Genomic DNA, 24,079 nt, shown 5'->3' on the forward strand with positions numbered 1-24,079 from the left:
TAGTTAAGTTTAATAAGGAAAAGTAACTCAGATACAATTTTAAATGGGAGCAAGAAAGAAAAAGGAAAAAAGAGAGCTAGGGAAAAGACAAGTTTAAGCGGTAGAAAACATTACAACAGCCAAGTGGAAACAAATGAGATATTATAGCTGGGGTTCAGTCACAGGACTATGTGTAACTCTGTTACAGCTGAGCACCAAGAGCTTCTGGTGAAACTAGTGCTGTGTGTGACTTTAGGAAAAGGATAAAGAAGCATATTCAAAAGACAACGAGCACAAAGAAAACACAGTCATGACTATTGACAATAGCGAATTCTGTACTGAATGTGTGAACAGGACATGAGTGAGGCAAAATAGAATCAGTCCCCATTTGCCTGGGATTTTTGTAGTGACATAAGCCAAGCAATCTAAACAGAAAACGTCTGTGCTAGGAGAAGAAGACATAAAACACCACAAAAACAAACTGCTTTCCTCATGGAAGAATGGTAACTTTGGACAACATTTGGCATTACAAGTTCAAAGGGTTATTTCATCTGCATTATAAGTACAGACCCAGAGATTTTACAGTATTCCTGTCTCCACACTATTGTTTTCTGTGCCATTAATGGCATTTAAATTATAGACCTGCTGCAGCCATGTAGTCAAAACACCACATCACCCGATGAGACACTGTATCATAATGTCAGTGTGTCTGTGTTTTAGCTGTGCTTTCATATACTCTACTTCTCTTCATTCACTCTTTTTCTCTGCCAAAGGATAGATACAAGAGACAAGTCTATCTTTAGCTCCACAAAAATTTCTTACTCAGGCAGCTGCAACACTTCATTCATCACATATCCAAGTCTCCTGTTTACAGCAATGAAATTTTTAGATGTACAAATAGTACAGAGGCAGATAAAAAAATCATGGAGAACTTAAAACAAAAATACAGGATACGGACAGGGAATCAGAAATAATGTGCTTCAAAGCAAACTCATTTCTAAACTACATCAGGTGGGTTTCTCATTTCTTTTGGGTTATTTTGATTATTAGGGATATTTTGCATTTACTTTCAGTAAAGTATTTCATATTTACTGAAATGCTGTTTCCCAGAAGCATAATATTGTATGTATTGACCTTTACATACAGCTATTCACAATGACAAATATTGATTAAATAACAACTTATTCTTTGACAGAACCTTACAAGAAAATATGCTGACATTTCTAAACAATTGCATGACTAAATCTGAAACATTTCTTTTTCTAAATTTTACTAATAAAAAGCTAAACTGGTCATAACAAATTGCTGAAGAGCTGGGTACTAAATTCAGAATTTTAGCCAGCATTTTAAACTTTCTTCAATCTCAAAAGCCTCAAGCAAGTTATTTCAATGTCACAAAACTCCTGGGGAGTGTATGGGGGGACATCTGCTCCTGTAAGCTGTTCTGCTGCTTGTAGCCCTCAAATGGACAACTCCACTTAAGATGAAATATTTATATATGGAACAATCTTCAAGATTCCATGATTTCCTACTTTCTGCATGTGCATTCATCATTTCAAGCACTCAGACTCTCAAAGTATTCACATTAAGAAAAAAAAATGCACAATATTAAGTTAGTCAGCTAATTTAATTCTGTATTGGCTTATTTTTAATGCCATATGTAGACCAGCATTGATTTTTGCTTATTAAAGGCCTAGTCTCAATTCAGAAAAGCTAAATATCAGGAATTCATGAAAACTTTCGTACATGTTCTAAACTTGCCAAGAACATTTAGGGCAACTGAATATATTTAAAAGTTTAACTACACTTTTACAATTGTTTCTGCTGAGCAGAGGAAGACAAAGCAGCCTACCATTTTCTTTCAAAATCATGAAATTATTTTACTTTTTTTTAAATGAAAAAATTTTTAATATCTTAGTGACATAGCTTCTTTATTTCTTTGTTTCTCCCCCCAATGTGATGTGATTTATCTTCTCCTACACTCCATTTTCAATATCATCCCAAGCTACAATGATTGGACAGAGGACTATGGAAGCATAACAAAACTCCACCCAGCTTTTCACTCATCTTTTTTCACAGTCAAACCACAGCAAAAGGCCACCTCACTATAGGCATTGGAGAAAGGCATGCATACATGGGAAGATCCCAAATGTTTGGGATTTTTTTTCAAGTGTCAGTAGTCAAAAGGATATATTTGCTATTCCTGACCTTTAGAACAGAAAGCTCAATATCATTCAGATACAGAGACACTCTGGACATAACTGAGGTTGAAAGGGACCTCAGTCCTTCACCTAGTCCAGTGTGCTACTCAAACCTGAGGAAAACCTGGCCTTACCCTGTGCTGGGCCACTTGTCCAAATCTGAGGTAGTATCAAGACAGAAGATAGCAGCCTCTCCTCACATGTCAGTAATAATACAAGGCAAAATTGTACATATTTATGTGATAAAAAATGTACATAGGACCTTATATTAGCCAATGACTGAATTGGAAGAAATATACATTTTAGCTGTAACATTTAACTATTCTTTGTGACATGCATTCTCCTTTGTGAAAAGAAACAGCTGCGGTATGGCAGATACTACCCATGGTAACTACTGCAAAGTGCACTCAATTTAGACTAGACCTTTAGATAATGGTGTATTGGGTGACTTGGTACAATCACCAAATCTTGATATGGATGATCCTTTACAGATACTTTCAGTTTTTGAATCATTTTAATCTGACCATATTTATCAATGCCCCACTAATATTTAATTTCTTCTCAATTTATGTCATTCACTACAACTACCCTCAAAGGTTCTTAAGGAGTTGGTGGAGTCAGCCTGGACTAGATACATTCCAAGTACTGACAGTTTGTTCTGACAATTCAAACAGAAATTCCTCCTTGCACAGAAGTAATCATCCTTTCCTAAACTCAGCACAGAAATTTCCATTTAACTTCACTAAGAGGAAAGTAAAGTAACATCAGGACCTTTCCAAAACCTACTTTAAAGACATACTGGTAGCCTTGGAACAACTCACTGTTTATAAGCTTCCCCCCAAAAGAATCTATTAAAAGATACGCAGTTTGAATGCTCAAAAACTGGAGATCTGCACAGAGTTTGCCTCCTTTAGTTGATTCAGTAAACTTGATCTCTGACCTTTAAATAAGGGTTAAAATACCAGATATTCTCTTCAGACATCTTTTCAAAAGATGTGGTATTGCCTGGCAAACATTTCATTCCTACTCAAAATCAGCTGGCTGTAACCTGTTTCCGGTTTAGAATGAAAAAGCTTACTCGGGAAAAAGTAGAATACTTTTACTCTATCCCGTGCTCCAAATTGGGATATCAGGTCTCTTTTTAAACTTACTGATATGTCCTATTCATGAGGCAACAGGAAATTCACTGACAATAGGAAGGGGACTGCATTTGAACACAAACCAAAATGAGAATGATCAGTACCCTCTGCATTCCCTCCCACAAAAGTCCCATGTCAGACTACCTATTTCCAAGCTTTTCAGGGATATCAGTGGTTGAATGCATTCCATTTTACACCTTATGTTTTCATACATTTTACTCCTTATGTTTCATATATTTTTCTTTTTAAATTGAAGGAAAACACCATTTTATTATACAATTTAGGATGCATCACAAAGAAATGGGTGTACTACTTTTCCAATGCATGTGTTCTTCAATACTTGTATAGCAAAAGACAAAATTAAATGTTTAGGTCAGTACATTTTCTAGCAAAAAATTATTGGTGCAGTGCTGATAAAAATAAGCCTTTACAAAAAGCAATACAAAAATATTTTTGTTTTCCTCTCAACTACAGAGAAAGTTCTTGCTCTGTGAAGTTCAGCCAACAAACTAAAATATTTGACACTGTAAAAATCCTTTTCCACTCTTGACCATCAGAGAAATCTATTGTACTGCATATCAAAGACCCTCTTTTATTCAGACCTGTTTACACTCAGTCATGTTCTTGGTGACCAAATTTTGAATTTCCTGATAAAATATTTCTGTGTATTCATGAGTTACAATTTTTTCAGCCATTTCCCTGGTTTCTCCAAATAAACTCTTTCAACTACATCTTCTAATTCCAGCTTGCATACAATGATAGCCTGACTGTCTGGAATACTTAATTTCTACAGACAAAAATCCAGCTGCACATGTTTAATAATTTCCTTGCACAGTCAAGTAGCAACCACCTATAATCAGGGACATGGGATGGGATTGAAGGGGACACAAGGAGGTAGAAATTATTCCTCCAGTCCACACTTTTCACTGCTCACCGCCACACAAGTCTATAGGGTTGTAGAGAAACTTGCAGCAGGCCTACCATTTCTATGATTTTTAAATACTGTTATAGATTTAATGATATGAAAATCAAATAAATTTGAGTAAAGTTGAAGCTACTACAGTAGAAAGAGTTTGCGTATCAGTTCAATAATTAATTACTTTTTTAATCAGATGATTTGATATCCTCTGGAGTGAACATGAATTTGCATAATCTGGAAACTGCTTTGCTGAGTTCATCCAGATACTTCTTTTCAAGCTGCAGGTTTGGACAAACATTTTCAATCACATACCTGGCAGATGAAACATTATCAGTTTTCATTATTAAGTTTCAGTTGAAGAAACATGGAGTGAATACCTGAAGAGCAAAGAAACCAAAACCAACTCCAAAAGAAAAACGACTTTCTAAACCCACAGAAACATCTATACTTGCATTCTGAACCTGAAAAAATACCTAACATAGGAAAAGCTTTCTGATCATAATTTTCCCAAACATAAGAAAAGCAGGAAACTATGTAAATGCAGTATGATGAAAATGCCAAACCTAAACAGAATCACAAGTGAACATCCATGAAAATTTTAACAAGAAATTATATAAATAGTGCACTGAATTATCTTCAGTTTATAATTACCAACTAGTCATAAGCCACAGACACGTAACCCCTTGCAAGGCAATTGCCCAGCTGCCACAGTTCACAACAGAGAGAGCTCCCAAGGCTATTATTTCCTTTTTTCCAGTGCATTTCTGCAACATATTTTTGAGTTTTATCTTTAGAGTCCAGCTGGAAGCATGCTTCTGTTGGCAGCTAGTTTTCCCCTATAAACTCCCTCCCTCATGAAGGGAAAATGCAGAACGGCAGTGCAGGGGTAGGAGAAGCAGGAAAGTAAAGGGGGGAAATACCATCAGAAGCAGTAGAAGCAGTAGTTCTACAAGAGCTGTGTGTTAGGCAGCATCTTTTTAGCCATAATAACTCTTCAAATGCACCTCATCATAAGCTATTACACACCACACCTCTCACAAGAACAGGCATGTTTGCCATGTTTCTGTGCTCTCATTTTACATAAGCAACCTTTGTTCTCCTTGTCTCAAAGTAACGAATGCAAAATCAAATGAAAGTCAGCAAGATTCACACTACAGCACATTTGTACAAGTAGTTTTTCCAAGTATGCCCAAAAGGCATCTAGAGAAGAGTAACTAAATTAATTTCAATTATGTGATCTTCTGAACAATAAACAAAAATCAGCATAAAGTTTCAGTAATAAAGCAGTCAAACATGAGTAAGGAAGCTCAAAACTCAGTTCACTTCTTTCAAAGTCAATTTAAAAGGAAAATACCTCAGGAAATCCCCACCTGAAGAGGAAAATACTCCTTTAATTAGGCCAACTCAAGCTGGAATACACAGAGTAGAAGAAAACGGCACTTTTTAAGGTTCAGTTTTGCAGATAGGAAACGCTAAAACTCTCTTACATTGAAGGTAAATTATAGCATTCAAAATAAAGGTTATCAAAGGAGAAAAACTGCCTTAAAGGGTATAGGTTGCCCCCACTAGTAATTCTCCATATTAATAATGTTTAAAAAAAGAAATTTCTCTGAGAGCTGTTTTCCAACATTTTATCTCCAAAAAAGAACTTGTAAGATGCAACAAGCCTTCTGGTTTTGTCTGTCTTGTTGACAGATTAATAAACCCTACAGTTTGCTACATATAAATATTATTTTCTTTTATATTCTCTGGTTTAACTTTCAGTGTAAGGTTTAGCAAAAAGTTAGTTTGCATTCTAAAAATCCTTTTCAGACCGTCAATTTCATACGCTAACATTTTCAGCTATCAAAGTCATATGCATAAATACTGGGCTCATGCCTCTATGTTTCCAGAATTAGAAGTTGAAGCTAAGCTTTTTGATAATGGAAACAGACTTTGGGGCTCTGGTTTACCTGCTAAACCTCTTCCTGGAAAACTACGGAGCTGGAGAAAACACATCCTGCATGCAGATTTCTTGGCTGTGCAGTGTCACACCTCACCCAGGAGCTGTCACTTCAGCAGAAGGAGCAATATCAACTCAGACCTGTGAAGAAAGCACAACACCCAGCAAAGAATACATTAGCTTCCTAGTTAAGGACAAGAGGAGCCAATCCACAATCACTGCAGCCATTTCCTAATTAGAAGGCAAAGGGGAAGAGTCCTGGAAATAGGCTAGAGCAACCAAAGGTCTGAACTCACAGATCAGCTAAACACTACAGTAATCTTCCAAGCATTGATACCCAAAATATCCACAGAGATTTATATCTAGGCAGTACATAGAGCTGCCTAAAGAACTGCAGACAGAAAAATACTCTCAGAAGCCAGCAGGTTGAAGATAGTCCTCATAAACTATTTGGGGGAATAATGAGAGCCACAGGATAGAACTACAGCCTTTAAACTTTTGCCGGCCTTATAACAATGTGGCCAGAAATGTTCTCCTGGGATTTGGCCCTGAAAACACTTCTCTGCCAACTGACAAAGGAGCAGGCATTTGTGCTGCCTCTCTGAAGAAACCACATACCCACCCAGGGCAAAGACCTTGGATTTCAAACCTAAACCCACCCCCAGCTGCAACAAGACATTGTGATTGAGGGATGCTCCCAAACGATTCCTCAAGAAGCAAAGAGCAATTTAAACATTGATTTGGCAATAGAGACTGCACCGGGTTATCGAAACACTGTTTTCCCTCATGTTTAGGATTTGCTCTGATGCCTGCTCAGAGGAGCAGAGAGCAGAGGGAAAGGGAACTGCACACGCTGTCAGCCTGCTGTGCAAAGACACACTGAAGTGAGGCCAACAGGGCACTTCTGAGGGGAGCTGAGCTCCAGCCTGGCCCAAGCAACAGAGAAGTTGTGTGGCAGATATGTTGTGGCCAGTGGCTTTGGGCTCCTCCATGTTGAGACAAGCACTGAATGGGCTGCTTTAACCATTCAGAGTTTTTATTTTGGTACTGCATGCTAATTAAGCACCTTAGCTGTGGAACACATTTAAGAAGAAATACAGCAGCTTGATCAGTCCTACAGCAGGCTAATTTTGTTATGATAGTTTTTAGTAGGCATTTAAAACAATCTACATATCTTAAGTGTGATTGAAAAATTAACTCTATTTCTTTTTATACAAACAAATGGCTCTTAGAATTTCTAGAAAGGCCCCTGGATTCTATAAAAACTGGAAATGCCATGAAGAGAAATTCGCAATTATGAACAAATTTGTTTGCCAATTTGCTATCAGCATTACTTTTTCTGAGATAGTTTTAATATTACACCATTTTAATTTTCAGCATGGCAACTGTGCACAAGCATCATCTTGGGTGGTGAATGCTGAGGGTAGCTGAACTGCTTTATAGGAACTCTGCTGGGTGGTGTTCTGTGCATGAGCAAGGCAGTGTGATATCTGCCTTGCTTAGACTTGACTGCAAGCAAACCAGTTCTTTAATAAAGAGGAATTTCTAAATTCACAGAGCTAAAGGTCTGGCAAGTGAAGAACTAAATGACAAATACCACATCAGCTGAACATAAAAGCATTCCATGTAACAGAAGATACCCACATTTTAAGACCAGAGACCAGTTTAACTCCTTAACCATGCAGGATGGCAAAACATTTGTTACATAACAGCAACTTCACATGGCATTTTTATGTGCTGCCATCTTTTCACAGAAGAACAGAAGATTAGACTTCTACCGACTCTGAGAGACAGGGAGTGGAGCCAGCAGCAATATTTAGCAGAGTGACTGATTTCTGGCACCATCTAGCTTCTCTGCAACAGGAATCTGGCAGCCTGGTAGGTGCTTTTCAAAGACACTGATTGAATAATTGATACTAGTGCTATACAAATGCTCAAGACAGCACAAGAAAGAATAAGAAATAAAGTAGTTTTGAGGCTTAAGACCTACTCTTTTTTTTTTTTTTTTCTTCAAATAAAGACTGTGAGGTAAAAATCCTGGGCAGAATACCAAAGCCAAGAGAAGGCAGACTCTGTTCATCATTCAGCTTCTGACTATGCAAGTCTGCCAAATATCTATAACAAATATGAAAGCATTAGACAAAAAGAAGCCATAATGCAAGCAAGACTATTAATTGTTCAACTTCATGAGATATGGTGTAATCTGAAAAGTACAGATTTGTTTTGACCAGTGGAACTATTCCTAATTCCACTCAGGAACTGCAAAATTACGATTATTTGTAACCATAAGGCAGTGGATTTATATTCATTCACTGCACTTTAAGGGGTTTTGAACACTAAAAACTTCAAACCCCCCCCACCAGCTCTGCACAGAGAACTTCTGACCGTTTGAGAAAAGCAGACGTGTTTTGTGCTGAACATCGAAATTCATTAAATGATGACATATACAGCCTTTGGATGACTGTGCTCTGGAAAATTTTACTGAAAAACATTTACTTGTCTGCATGAGGACATGATTACAGACTCACACTTTGGGAAACTCGAAAGGAAGACAAATAAGGTTGGTTTATATCCTCAGTAGAGGAGGAAATGGCAGAGAAAAAGGAGGAAAAAAAAAATGTTTCTGGACTTTATCAGATCAGCAAGCACAGTCTCTCCAATTCAGAACTTTTCTCCAATTCCCACAGCGTAACTTTCTTTCCATTTGCCTGAAATCACCTGCAATGTGCTTCAGGAGCTAATCCCTACACATTTGGTTTACTTGGCATAGGCCCAATAAAAGCAAGGATTCTCAAATGCATTACAAGCCCAACCTACTTTCTCACTTCGTCTTTCCAACTGCATGTGACCACAGCTACTGAAAATAGAAAATTAGCTACATTTACACACAAGTAATACATAGGAGTTTCCTAGATGGAAAAATGGAACATAGTTACATGCTTTTTCCTATGATCCACTTAAAGTAATATTTCTCTCCCTCAGGGTCGTAACATATTCAGTTAAGGCAGTTTCTCAGTAAAGAGGTCTAGGACTATTCTGCTGTTGATTCATTCATGATCAGCTCTGGTTTTGTGATATCATTGTATAACTGAAGTGTAAATGCAAGAGAGGCATAGCTGTCTAAAGTATTTCAGAGGTTTTTTATTTAAAGAACAGTCTTATGTTCTCTTCTCCCTAGATATGGTGGGTTTTTAGACTCCACATTTTCCAATTCTTTTGGTTATATAAGACTAAGAAGGACCATATATTTTTCATGATATAGGGACATGTGATGACTGAAGATTATTTAGCCAGTATTTGGTATGGCATGAATTAGAGTATCCAAGTGGAAAGGAATTTCAAGATTTAGATCTAAGAACTCAAATGCACCCAATCAGAACCACAGGCAGAAGTCTGAACCAAAATTTGAAACTACCCTCAAAGTCAGCACTCGTTATTTGAAGACATTTTATACTCACTAAACAGATACAGATCAAAATGAAAGAGCAAGCAAAGCAAAGTGAGATAATGAGAGCAAAGCAGAGAACATGCTCATAGAGGGGAAAGGGAAATTGAGACATCTGTCATTAACATCTGACTTGGATGTCTCTTAATGGGTTTCTATTGAGTTCTATGTTATTCAACTGTGATTGCTACTAAGAATGAGTTTTTACATCTCAGAATATTCTGGGTTGGAAGGGAAACCCACAAGGATCATCAAGTCCCACTTGAGTGAACAACCCATAGGGGATTGAACCCACAGCTTTGGTTTTAGCACCACACTCTCACCATGTTTTGAACTAAAGTATCTTGGACTATTGCACGCTGTTCACTTGAGAGACAAACTGCAAGGAATTTAACAGATTTCTGTGATATTCCTACACTCAGATTTCAGTCTTCAGTGATGCACAAAAGAAGAGCACTGGGATTTTCAGAAGTAATTCCCCTGAGTGTCAAGGAAGGAGAATTTTTTTAATCCCTTGTCCTTTTGAAATTCCCTGCATGTAATTTCAGGGTAATGTATTGTTTTAAAAAGCCAGGTAGGGAATTCTCTAGAAAGCAAAAGGATAGATTTCCTGATATGCAGATATGCAAACCTCTGGCTCCTGCATTCTCATGTACCAAAATTTTGCAAATTTAGCCAAAAAAAACAAAAAAAAAAACACCAAACCAAACAAACAAAAACCCAAATCCACAAAACAAAAAAAAAAATAACCAAAACCAAACCAAACACATAGCTATCAGAATGTACTACATTTATGTTAATGTTTTCAGAAGACACATTACGCAGATAATCCAATATAATCATAAAGAGCTCAATGAGATTCTAATCCTAACATTAAAGTACCCAAAATAGCTGCTTCAGGATGGAAAAAAAGGCAAAGAACAGAGGGGACAGTTAAAGTGCTAAAAGCATTATAGGAACCTTTATATTTTATATTCAGGTGGAGTTTGTCATGAGCAGCCCACTCCCTTTTGGCGCTGAATAATTCCCAGCATTTTCATATCACATCTCAGATACACATATCAAAGACAACTTTCTAATCTTGCAAGTGTGCTTAGAGAAAAGGAAGGAGAGCAAAAAATAGCAATAAACTCCCCCTTTCTCCCTTGTCCTCACCTTACTGGCCAATACTTCTTGTTTTTATCAAATATCTGAAGAATTCTCCTCCTAGACAGAGGAGAAGACCAAAAGAAGGTAACTGATTTGTATGTGCATCCTATCATGCTTTTATTTTATAAATTAAGATCAATTATATATATATTTCTCTAATGATAGCCAAAATTGCAATTCTAGACAAAAAAAGTGTCTAGAATCTGCTACTTTTATAGGCTTGTTAAATGAATTTTACATAAGAGAAGAACCTAGATATCAGAAATCATTTGTCTTCAAATTCCTCCCTATTTTTACCACAGAAGTATGGTGAATCCCTAAGTATTGTAGCTGGTTGTTCTCCTTCCTCACCTCATTGTGTTTGACATTAGATTAGTAGTGCTGTGAACACCATGTGACAATAATACTGAGTTCAAGACAGGGACCCTCATGTGCCAAGAAAAAAAAATTCTACATTTCACAACAAAAAAATTAAGTTTCAGAAACATGAGACTGCTTGTACCTTTCTTTGCTCATATTCTATCCTTCCTTCCATCCTATTCACTAATTTATTTATTCCTCAGATTTGTACTCCATCTCCCAAGCCTTCAGTGACAGCTTTTAGAACCTTAAACCAGTATCAACCAATAGGTTGAAGTCAGCTGTCAGATCTATGTGATCAGAAAGATCAGGACACGTTTATACTAAGTCCAAGTGCAGTGCCTTATTCAGACAGCTATGCTGCCTCCTAGTTATTGGGTGGAATTGAAAACAAAAGTTATATTAAAAGACAGCAGGATCATTATTTCTCCTTTCTGCCCCACCTCCTCAAGTGCCTGAGGTCATTTTCCACAACAAAAATGAAAGCCCTTCTTGAAAGTGTTTTTGTGCTAAACAGCAGTGGTTAATTTCTTGCAACTAATTAGTTATTCAAGTGAAAGTATAATGATCCTCCAACATGATTGAAAGTGCTTCAACTGAGTTTCCTGCTAACAGCATACTTCTAGAAAAGATGCAATAAATCAGCAGGGTTATGGAAATCTTTAAACAAAAGCAAGTCTATGACAGGAACCCATTAAAGATACAGCCATGTAATATTTATGCACCTAGCTGACTCGTGCTTTTAACCCAGCACTTTCAGCTATAGCTTTTTAGCACCTGGGTAGTATTCAGTAAGAATGAAATTCACCCTATCTGCTAAGAGCCAGCACAATGTCTCTGCTTTAGGTGTTCAGAGTATAGGCCTTAAGGGATGGAACTTCCCTCCAAATGGAATTTCATCCAGATATTTCTAAATAAAGATACAAATAGAACACCTATGAACAGCAGAGAAAATATCATCTGTGAGCCTCAAGCTCCCTGATTACCTTTAGCAAGAAAAGAGCAGGCACTGACACAAGAATGGTTTATAAATCCAGGGAGGTATTGATGCAGAAACAAAACTCTTCAGAATAGCCAGTATCACCCATGATTGTTCAGATTATGATTTGTGATTAGGAGTGGTTACCACAATGGTGATAGGGGATCTCTTGAGACTTTTACGGAAAGTCCTGGCTGTGTAAAATGCCATCCACTTACTCCTGAATCTACTAATTCATTTCAAAATTTGTATTTTAATGTGTCGGGTACTGCCGAAAGGCAAGACCCTGCAGTTGAAAAACATATTTTGAGATAATGTTTGAGGCTTCTGAGTGCTACAGATGCCATGATCTGTTAAAATCTCCAAAACAAAGAGATATTTCCCTTTCTTTTTTCACAATAAACTGTCTGTAGTTATGCCTGCATGTACTTTTAAGCTACACAAGTGCACATGAAGCAAAGAGAATGGTTTAATTTATTAACTTGTTTGGCTGTAGATGCTTTCCCTCATCCCATTCACTTATTTACTTCATTGCCAATCTCCCAGTCAGTCTTCCCACAGTTTTAAAAGACAGAATTTGGATTCACAAGCCAATTCGAGTTGAGGACTCAAATGCAGTGTCCTGGCCTACCTTTCCTTGCTGCAGAAAAAGGCTGTAAAAAAAGGGAAACCTTGCTGCTGTGAGGTTGAAAAAGGAAGACTCCTGGGAAAGATGCAGGAACTGCTGTTTACTTGGGACTCTGGGAGGAGGGAATTGAAGGACAGAGAAAAGGAAACCAGACATCACTCCCCCTTCCCACTAAAATCAAGTTTGTCTTAATGATAGGTTTTTGGGCCAATGACCACTTTCAACTCACACCTTCTGTTGGAAAAATAAATTAGGAATCCAGCTTTATTTTGTCAATAGAAAGTTTAAAGTGGTCACTGGAGCAAAAAGCTTTTCAAAGGATAGCTGAGCTCAATAAGGACAAGGAGGAGGATGCTGAGAAAGCCACAAAGACACAGGCAGATTACCAACCATTAAAGGCTATGACATTTTTCAATAATAAAGAGAAGGCCTTTAGAACAGTTCTGGTAATTTGTATCTATTTATTTCTTTAGAAGAATACGTATTTCTTTAAAAAGTCTCTGTCAGAGCAGTAAAAGGTATTTTGTGTTTGTGTGTGTCGGTCTTGATAAAAAAAGAGCCACCAGAAAACAGTAAACTAACTAGACATTTGCTCCCTGAATACATGGGATTATGCTTCGCATTTGTGCTGTAAATCATTGGATCCTGTACAAGCAATTGTACTGCAATGGGTTTTGCTATGCTAAATATTTAAACTGTGTGCCCAGTCCTTCAAAGTCTGAGCTTATTCTGTGTTCAGAGCTTTTTAGAGTTGAGTCAATAGCATATTTGTTTTGAATGGCTGCTCCTAGATAACAGTAACAAAAATCCAAAACTTGTTTACATCATTTAACATGCCTAAGAGCTTAGCCTGAGACATTAAAAAAGCCACACAACAACCAAGCAGAAAAATGCAATCCTTTAGAATGGTCTCTACTGGTGAAAATAAGTTACACCATCAAAAAGCAAAAAGAATGTTGTGCCAACTCTGGACCAAGAATTGCTTTGTTTTCAAACTGGAGCAATGACTGGCATAAAAAGACTTCAAGGAATTTCCTCTTCTCCCTGAAGATAGTCATGAGCCTTTCTACTGCCCCAGACTTTGTGTTGTAGTGATTGCAAGGATAGGTACCTCTTGTGGGTCCTAAGCAGAAGCCCTTGTTGATCAGAGAGTGCAAAATGTGGACAAGAGTCAAAACAAAGCAATTCAGGCAATTCCATCAATCCTGGGAAAACTGTTCCCATCTGAGCAGTACCTTCAGCTCTAACAGGCTCCAACATCAGCTGTGTAGCAAATACCCCTGGCCTATTCTCTTAACTTGAATTGCTACCTTAAGAACACGGCTTCACCAACGTGTACACACCAACACTCATGGAGTGTTCTACACATTCTCAAAGTGCATTTGTGGTCTAAATTCTGTAAAGTAAGGTGATGTTTTTGGGAACAAAGATGAAGCATAATTTCTCATCTGTTTTAAATTGGACATGAAGAATACCAAGGATGTTAGTAAGAAATAGATTGGCATACAGAAATTTCACAAAGGAAAAAAAATGCAGAAATGCCAAAATGCAATTACAGCAGAGGAAATCATGCAACCAGGCAATGATTTACCATCCACACATTTTTAGAATCACAGTTCTAATTGTTAGAATCCAGTGCAGAGTAGTAGACACAGTATTTGAAAAAACAAGCCTTTCATATCGCTACACTACCTCGAGAGCTCCTGATCCCTAATCTGGAAGCAGACAAAACTCAAAAAGGTGCCTCTTTTCCAGTGAAGACGTGATTTCCCCTCCAAGGGCCTGGGGCACTGTGCCTCAGATGCTAATAGCTTGAGTTGTGTGCAATAGCCCTATATTGTTTATATAGCACTTCACATGTTCAAAGCACTATGAGATATCAGCCATCACTACATTTTATGAGGCTGTAAGTATTACCCACTAAACATCAGGGTTCAAATGACTTGCTCTTGATCAAAAGAAACTTTGTGCAGCAGGACCATAATTATTTGAATTTGGTAACTCTCGCAGACCATTCCTATGGCAACACAGAATGAAGAGGGGGATGGGATACTAAAGCCAATTGCTATCACACTGTGCGCCGGCTGCGAGATGAACACATGGAGGATCTCTCAAGCAAACCTACACTCACAGCACCTTTTATAGAAAATTCTAGAAAATTATTTTAAAAATCAGGAGCAAAAATTAAACAAAAGGTTTTGAAAGCCCACAAGCATGTTTTTCTATATGTTATCTATTTCACATATTCACTGTGAAGAACATAAAAGACAACATGCAAGTGGTACTGAAGCACTCCAGAAATCCTAAAAGGGGGTTGTGATTTCATTCTGAAGCAGTTTGGGAGATTTTATACCAAGACTAGTGGGCAACTTAAAAGCAAGTCCATCTTCTGCAGAAAAAAACCTACGGTCTCGTGTCCTATGGCTGACTACAGTAGGACCCAACTTTTAAAAATACAGAAAGTTTTTGCTCTCCATTTTTATACATATGTTCTTCCTCTGAAAATTCAGCTATGCTGACATTTATATCACTAGTCTCAAAGTATCAAATCTCTGTTCCTGAAAAAGAATACAAACACAAAGGAGATTTTGAAAAACAACTAATGTATCCACAGTATATATGACAACCAAAAAAAGGCTTGACATAAATGCTAAACAGGATAGATGCTGAAGACTCTTCTCTTTTCAACTGAAATCACTTTATCCAAAAATCCTAACACTGAGATTGAAGACAGAATAAGAGAACTCTTATCCTCTGCCTTTCCATCCTGTGCCCATCCTCTCCTACAATATTGTCTTTCCCACCTCTTACATTTTGCTTCATACACAGCCCTGGTTTCCACACTCACCATATGTTTTCAGAGCACAGCTTCACAGTTATTGGCCTTAGAACCTTGCCTGCAGAATCACGTGGGAAATAGATCATACTACTAAGACAACAATGTAGACCACTACACACAGTACAGATTCATCAAATAAGAAAAGAGTGCCTATTTAAAGCTATCACAGGAAGGGGGAGGGAAAGAAATTCTCTTCAAAGGCAGCAATGAGTGCAGAGAGAATTACTAACAGAACCTTTTGAGTTTTAGCCAGGTTGATCATGTTGCTGTGAATATTTATCCTCTATCTTACAACTTTCACTTGGCATTTTTCAGGTACAGACTACACAGAGCTAAATCAATGCCAGACTATGCTTGCAATTTCTACTGTTTTGATTAATATTGCCTGAAAAGTTAAATTATTGAAATATTTGCTAAAATATTAAAGTTTAAGTGTAACAACAATAGGTGAGCATTACTTCATGGCTATTAATGTAAGAACCAGTTACCATACTCCATCTACTGATCTAAAGAACAGATGTTGGCATATGATTTATGGACACTGAAATATGTGCATATCTTCCATAAATAGTAATGTGTTCCAGTAACAAAGAGTAGAGAATTGTGATCCATAAGACTGGGAAGTTGCAGGCAGTATTAGAATTTATTTACCAATTTCTTGGCTTTAAATAAAAAGCAAATCTCATAGAGCCAGGGCCTGAATCCCATATGCTGGAAAAGTGCTTACAATGCCAAACAAGACTAACAACATGAAGCAATAAATTGCAGTCGGGCTCAAACGGGCAGACACAAAAGTCTGTTTAGAACATGAGTGTAACTATGATTTGTTACATAAGAGTAAAAATTTATATTGATTGAGACGTAATAAATCTAAACAGTAAGCAAAAAGCCAATATTACTGTGCATACTTTCACATTAAATATGGGCTTGGAAGTTTCTTTAGTATCAAGATGTAACAAAAACTAATCAGGTAAAATTCTTAGGGGCAAAGCATAGTTCTGAGCTCTGCAATTAAATTATTTCTGGAAGCGCAATCAAATATTTGATTGAACTAATATCACTGCTGCTTCTCACATTTGTTCTGTTCCTAAATTAGCTAGGCTAATCAGTATCCCACCTCATAGCCTGTGTTGTAAACATGTAATATTAGCTGATAGGTTTCATTTCAAGAGCGCAGTCAATTTTTGGACAGCAAACTTACTCAAAAACTTGGTCAAAGCCTGCAAACACACAAAGCAGCCTGTTTGGAGATGTCACAGTTTCTGGGCCATCAGAACTCTGATAAGACAGTGAACTTCAGATCACTCTCTGATGGCTATTCATGTCAAGCAAGTTTTGATTTAGTTTAAAAACCAGTTTTGTGGACATATTTAATCTCAAAGTGTTTTCTGTTTTTCCACCTTCTTATTCTATGAGCAAGAACCAGGAATGTACAAAAAAGCAGCCTTGTAGAAGGCAGAATTTAAACACAGCAATCACAATTTTTTGCTCCTGTCTAAGGCTGGCATGCACTAGTTCTTCAAGATGTTATGCAGCTGCTACTCTTCCCCAGAGATGGCTGTACTCCAGTAACACTCCCTCAAACTTTTTTTTCTTAGCAGATGTTAACAGAGTTGTTTCCATAGGTCTAAGGCAACATGAAAACATGGTGATTGTGTGGTTGGATTTCTTGAAAAACATTAGCCTTAGATTTACTGCATCAGTAATTAGGAGCTGATGCTACACTCCAACACACTGCAGAAACAACTGCAGTTAGTGTCTGTAGAACACAGAGTCTTAGATTACAGTGATTGTTATTTGATTCTGTTCTTGCAGTTTTTTAGATCACAGAAGAAACAAATACTTTCCATTTTGTCCTCTTGATAGCTGCACAGATTCTTTACTTTCAGCATATAACTCAAAGTCATCTAAGAACAAATTGAATTTCTAATAACTACAGTCAACTGGATTTAATTCCTTTCAGAGGAAGAACAGCAGTGTCAATACTTACTGAGATTTAGTATTACTGCTGATTTATTGAAAGTAAAATGTCAATACAACATGAAAATTTGTCATTTTCGAAAGGTTTAATAAAAATGATGAACACAACACAAAAAATTGAAAATATAAGAACCAATAACTGATCATTCTAATTCATTTTTTCCAGATGAGCATCCAGGTATCAGCTGGTGTAAACCCAGATGCCACTGACGTCAATGGAGCTGCGTCAGTTTACTCTAGCTGAGAATCTGATCCCAAGTGTGCCTCTGCCATTTTTAGACGCTGCCACTGGAATTCATTTTTGCAAGACAATTTAAAAAAACACATCCACACATTGCATTTCTTCCTGTCCCCAAGTGTTTAACTGGAAGTCTGTTGATAGACTGTGGGAGAGGGCAAGTGGGAGGTGGAAGTAGCCAACAACTGCATCCATAGATAACTTTGCAGTATCAGTACGAACACTGTTCCGCTGTCTTCCTTTTATACAAACGAGTTATTGGCTTCAGAAAGTTTTAACTCCACCTTCCACCAAAAAACAGTTCCATGTCAGCGAAAGAAAAATGATGCTGTAAACCATGTGAAGTATCTACCTCATAAAGTTGCTAACGTAGTATTTTAACCAGTACATATAGATTGTTTTAATGAACTTAAAAAGTGCCTAAAGCTACAAGAGCCCCTGGCGAGTTCTGTGTATTCACCTAAGTATTTGTTCCTAAGCAATCTCCCTTGCTGTACCAGCAGCAAGACTGGTAACTGTTCTAAGGCAGCTGTTTGAAGTGGCCTGCAAGCCAGACTTCAATCTGGCTGACATCTTTCATATCTCATCTAGCATTTGTGTGGGAGAGAGAGGAGGGAGAAAGAAAAAGGTGGGGCAATAAGCAGGGCAGAATAGTACTTGACAGCTCCACCATTTCTATGCAGGGAGAGGAAACTTTTGCCTCTGTTTTACATAAAAGACAGTTGTTAACATGAGTGCATTGTATAACAGCTTCCCAGCATTAACCACTACAATGATGTTGGAATGTTGGTCTTTTGATTCAACATAGCAAGGTCAAAATGAAAAAGGTAATTAATTAGAACTGAAGATGCAGCTCACATAGTACTGAAATAATTGTCTATTTGTGCAAGCACAACAACCATATCTTCAATTTAGGTCAGGCCATCAAGAGGAGGAAAAGGACTGAAGACTGAAGATGAGATGCTCTACTTCACACAGTTGCCCTCTGGAAGGACTTGCAAAGGCAGTCACTTAAATTAAGTACAGGTCATCAGACAAGATATCTAATCTATTCCTAAGACAGGCAGCTCTAGCAGTCCAAATCCCCATGGCCTTTGCAGCGACATGATGAACTACTTCCTCATGTACCTCTGTCAATTCACGTTAGGTTGCAGTTTTTTTAAAGCGATATTTTATGTACATCATGACCCTATTGCTCAAAGCAAGGAAAGTGCTTTGGTTTATTTATGACCTACTAACCTTAAATAAAAAAAAAAAAAAACACATCCAATCTGAATGTTCACATAAGCCTGCAGATCTGAAATAAAATTTAAAATAAAGCTGGCATTTGTAACAGCTAGCTAAGCCCAATAAGAGATTTTTAAAAAATGAAAACCAGATGAAAGAAGATGAAAGCATATTTATCCTGCATAACCTGCACACATCAGGAATCAGGGCTGGAACCCAGAAATACCTTTTTTACTTAGAAGTTTCAGCCCATTTCACAGGCTAGATGACCAAGGAAATACTGAGGTTTTCCATGATAGGGGGTGGGGAGGCATTAATAACAACCTGTGAATGTAATTCCTTCGAAGATGTAATCCACCCAGCCACAAGCTCTACACAGCTCCTCTCCTTCCCTGCACCCCATCCCAATTGCCAGATATCAGCCAGGCAAGTCCCCATACTGAAATATGAAGTGACAGATGGAAGCAGGGAATAAGGGCATAGGAATGAGTACTGAAAGAAATTGAGAACAGAAAACAAGCTTATAATAGGGCAGATCTTAAACATGAGCAACCCTAAACCATAAAGTTATTCATTTGGCTAGAACAAAGTTGAACAGATGCACATAAGACTGAGTTGGAGAGCCTTATTCTCTCATCACACATGCCAGTGTACAGAGGTCTTCTCCTGACATCCATGGAATTATACCTTAGAAATTTCAGTATAAATAAATGGAGAAATAAAAATAATCACAGCTAAAATATTGGCAGCAAATATCCTGTGCTGCTGTATTGGGAAAGAAAGGTGAGCTGCCACATTTCATTAAAATGTATTTGATTTAGGTATATTCATAATCAAAGTGGCCTTCATAAACAAAACACATCTAATCCACCATAATAGTTGATTCTGTTTTGGTCTAGTTCTCCAGTAGGCTATATTAATGACCTTTTCTTTTAGTTTAGTATTAGATGGAAAATACTGTTGAGTCAAATAATGCAATAAATACCTCTACATGCAGAGCAACTCATTGAAAGAAACAGTTAGGACCAAGTCCTTGTCATAGTGTTTGTTTACAAAATAGGCTGAGGCAGCACACTGATCAACTCCAGTCCTTAAGTGTGGGTTCCCCTAACACAAGTACAGGCAAAACCCCAAACATTTATACAGCCTTATAAACAACAACAGATGGAAGAGAGAGAGAGTAGAGGGCATCTTTATCCAAAGGATAAGGTAAACAGACAAACTGCAACTCATGTAAGTCAATGAATCAGTCACATAATTTCAGCACACTTAAGAGTGGACCTAGCAGAAAAGAATTCTGACAAGCGGAGCTTCAAGAACACCTGCATAAGAACTCTGCTCACAAATGAAAATAAGGTAAAATTTCTGGATTACCATGTTTTGCCTTCTTATTCAGCCACTAAAACTCTTCTGCAACACAAAACCTACAACTTTAATTTTTAAGTATTATTTATTTTTTATTTATAATTAGGAAAATTGAGTTGGAAAGCTCAGAAGATTAGGAAAAAGTGCTGTGTTACTGTGGAAATTTTTAAGAATAAGGACTTTACTCTGTCATTATCAGCTGGATGTGCGCAACATGCTGAGACAAAAAAAAAATAAAATAAATATAGGTCAAGCCTTGATATACAGTCACCTTTTTCCTCCTGAAAACTATCACAACAGGTTCTGCACATGTGAAATTTATAAGGAAAAAGGCCTTCTGTCTCTGAGAAATTTTTTGAAAAATTAAGCCTTCTTTAAAGAAAATTTATTTTTCATCAATCCTAAACAAGTTTTAATCCAATTGAACCATGTCAATAGAAGAAATTTTTCTCAATTGAGCTATCTCAAATTGGCAACACTAATTTCTAAAACTCTTAGCCAGCTCTGTTCATTTATGGGATCTCATGTTTTGTTTTACAGTGAAGTTCAGTCTTGTGAAATAACAGACAACATTAATCCCCTCGTGCCTGGATCTCTAACCTTTATTTTTAAAGCCTGAGTAAGAGAAATGTATTTTCTTTTCATAGAAAGAAGTCTGGGAAACTGCCAGCTCCTTGCAGAAAGACTGAAACATGATCGGCAGAGAAGGGTGTTGGTGTCGGTAAGAGAAAAATGATTCAAGTTGCATCATCTGTATAATTAAAATCACTGTATGAATTTTGATTTTCCCCCCTACTTTCAGACATTTGAGGATGCAGTCAAGTCAATGGAGTTCTGTTGTAGTGGTTGCTTCAGTGAACATTCAACGCTGTCGGTGAGTTTGGAATTAAAGTGAAAACCATCGACCGTTGATTGTACCCTCCAGCTAACCATCCTCCTCCTTACTTCATGCTTTCAGGCCTTAACACCGAAGATAGCAACCTAACCATCATATGATGTTTCTCCCTCACCCTGCCAAGCTTTACAAAAAGGTCACAATCAACATTCATTGCTGTCGGTGGGTTTAACTATGTGGACAAGCTCACTGAACAATGAATGCAACTGTGGCCCCACAATGTACAGCTGCTGTTGAGAGGAGCAGCAGCTCTGAAGGCAATAGTGAGAAGCAAACACTCATAAGCTACAGTTTTCTGGTCAGAAAAATAGTTGGGGGTATCCACTTTTTGCTTGCTTGGTTTTGAGTGTGTTTAACTTAGCTGACTAGAAAAAAAAAACCCGCTGCCTTTTTCTGGAGTATCGTCCTCACAGGGTTCAGTACCATTGAAAATGTGAAAATTCTTATTTAGTATGTATGCAGAAAAAATAACAGGACACGAAGCTCTGTATATCCATTTCTAAGGATTCTGACACAAGAGGAAAAAATATTTCATTGCCATTTAACTAGGAATTGTTGAGGAGTTCAAAAGTTTATTCTATACTTGTAATGACAAATACAACTGGGAACAAATGGGATTTAAGAGTTATGGATAAAAATGTTACATCAAAAAATATTAATTAATTTTACAATAAACTGATTTTAAGAACACAAATACTATTGCATTTGCTATTTTTAGGGATCTGAAAGATGACAAAGAAATGTTCATCCAGAAATAATAATGGAAAAGCAGTTAAATTTTAAAGTTACTGTAAACTGAGTACCTATGTCACACTCTGAGTTTTGCAGTAAGAAAATAAAGTGTAAATAAGCTCACAATTGTGTCCTTAATTCTTTGTAACCCTTTATTAGCCTGGCCAGACACACAAAAGAACCAGTCTACACTTCTCACTTCATACAATCATCCAAGGTAAGTTCAGCCTTTGGACTGAGTGCAACTCAAATACTCTGCAGCAGGAATTGCTTACAAAATCAGGAAAACTCACAGCATATCATCATATCACTCATTTCATTCTCCTTATAATGGTAATGTTTATAAACAGTACTTTAGTCTGATTATTTACAAAGCTTCCATTAGTCACACAATCAATCTTGTGTACTAAGCTTGCTTGGTTTATCCATGTTTCACTGTGTAGGAACTGAACAGCAGAAAAGTGTCAAGGCTATCATGGGACAATACATCTATAGCCCCTTCTTGAACTGTTATCAGTCTAATGGTAGGAATGCATTTCAGCAGTTCAATCATGAAAGAGACCAGTCCTTTGTCACATGTGAAACTAACATTTATAGAGTCCTCCCCCAGTTCCTCAAAAAACATAACCACACTAGCAAAATAAATCCTGAAATTATTTGGACATTATTTAAAATTGGTGTTTGGGAAGATTATCTTTTTTCACTCCAATATTTCTGGAGAAGAATCCACGTGGTCTGTTGCTCACTGAATACTATCCTGGTCAGAGACAGAAGAGTAAAGTATTAAAAGGAAGAGTTGCATGGATAAAAGATTTCTCAGCAACGCTGTTCAGAGACAAGCCTGTATCTTTATGTTTACCCATTTCTAAAAAAATGGGAATTTGAATTACTACAGACTTAGATTTTGCAGGGAGATAAAGATCATATTAAAAGCAAGACTCAGAGGTATACATTCTGTTTAAAAAGAGAAAATTTCAAATTAAGTTGTGGCTAGTATGTTTTTGCTACAAAACAAAGTTCTTTACTGAAAGTTAAAAACCAGCTTTTCATTTTGCAAAACACTTATTAATGCTTGTTATAGATGTGTTATGTGCCTTTAACAGAGAAAATACTTATCAAAACAGAAGAACCTGGAATTTCTCAACACTGGGCAGAGCTAATGTCCTGGAACATGAGTGGTTTCTGTATATATGTTTTCTCTGCTAACTGATAATGCCTGAATGATTAGCATTGAGGAGGGACAGACTCCACTGTAAGAAAAAGATAATGTTACATCCTTTTTTAAGGCAGTACTTTCCCTCAAAACACACATCTCTTCTGATTTCAATCATCATTTTGTTCCATACACTAGCTAATGGAAGAAGAGCTATTCATACCCTACTAAGTCAGGGTGCAGAAACCACAGCCAGCCTTGACCTAGGCACAGATAGCCTAGGTCAATGCAAATATGAAATATTGCAAATATAAAATATTTCCACCTTGACTGCAAATTTTTACTGGTTTCTGAAAAGAAGAATCTGTAGCAGTTGTCTTTTTAATGGTGCCTAGCATGGGAATTTATCACTGATTTTAGTCACACTGTGTTTTCATATAGAAATGGAAAAATGTCTCCTTAGTGCACTGATATGTAGTTCTTCAGACAACCTGAAATCAGCCTCTACAGACTAGTTACTTAATATTCACTGGAAAACAATACCATTATTCCACACCCCACAAGAAATGTTGGCTTGCACATGTGTTTCCTTATGCTTAAAAGCCACAGAACAATCCCAATTTGGTGATGATAACTGTGATATACTGTGGAAAGGTTTCATGGTAATTTTCATGGGTTTTGTTAATAACATACATATGTACTCAGTACAATGCCCACAGGCCATAGAAACACTCTAGAAAATTGCTTCTCATTGTCATTGTAAATAATTCACTCACAGCAATATTTTTAGGTCAAGCATATCAAAGTTGCAGTAAATGCAATGGACCTTGACATAATAGGAGCACTGCTTTTACCGCAGTGGAGGAAGAGGAGAGGGGATGCACTTCCCATCCATGAGAGATCAGTTGC

General features: G+C 37.2%; 1 long non-coding RNA gene across 3 annotated transcripts in view; it reads left to right on the forward strand.

The window, feature by feature from the left end:
• Positions 1–22,143, forward strand: part of LOC132331227 (uncharacterized) — a 61,727-nt gene extending 39,584 nt beyond the window's left edge. Inside the window, exons 4-8 of one of the 3 annotated variants that reach the window (XR_009487515.1) lie at positions 7,935–8,058; positions 17,727–20,381; positions 21,038–21,111; positions 21,193–21,264; positions 21,349–22,143. This is a non-coding gene — a long non-coding RNA (uncharacterized LOC132331227). The remainder of the gene's footprint in view (positions 1–7,934; positions 8,059–17,726; positions 20,382–21,037; positions 21,112–21,192; positions 21,265–21,348) is intronic. The other 2 variants (XR_009487514.1, XR_009487513.1) reach the window with 2 other exon arrangements.
• Positions 22,144–24,079: the final 1,936 nt, after the last annotated feature.

This window comes from Haemorhous mexicanus, chromosome 9 (assembly GCF_027477595.1).
Source record: "Haemorhous mexicanus isolate bHaeMex1 chromosome 9, bHaeMex1.pri, whole genome shotgun sequence".
Lineage (NCBI taxonomy): Eukaryota > Metazoa > Chordata > Aves > Passeriformes > Fringillidae > Haemorhous > Haemorhous mexicanus.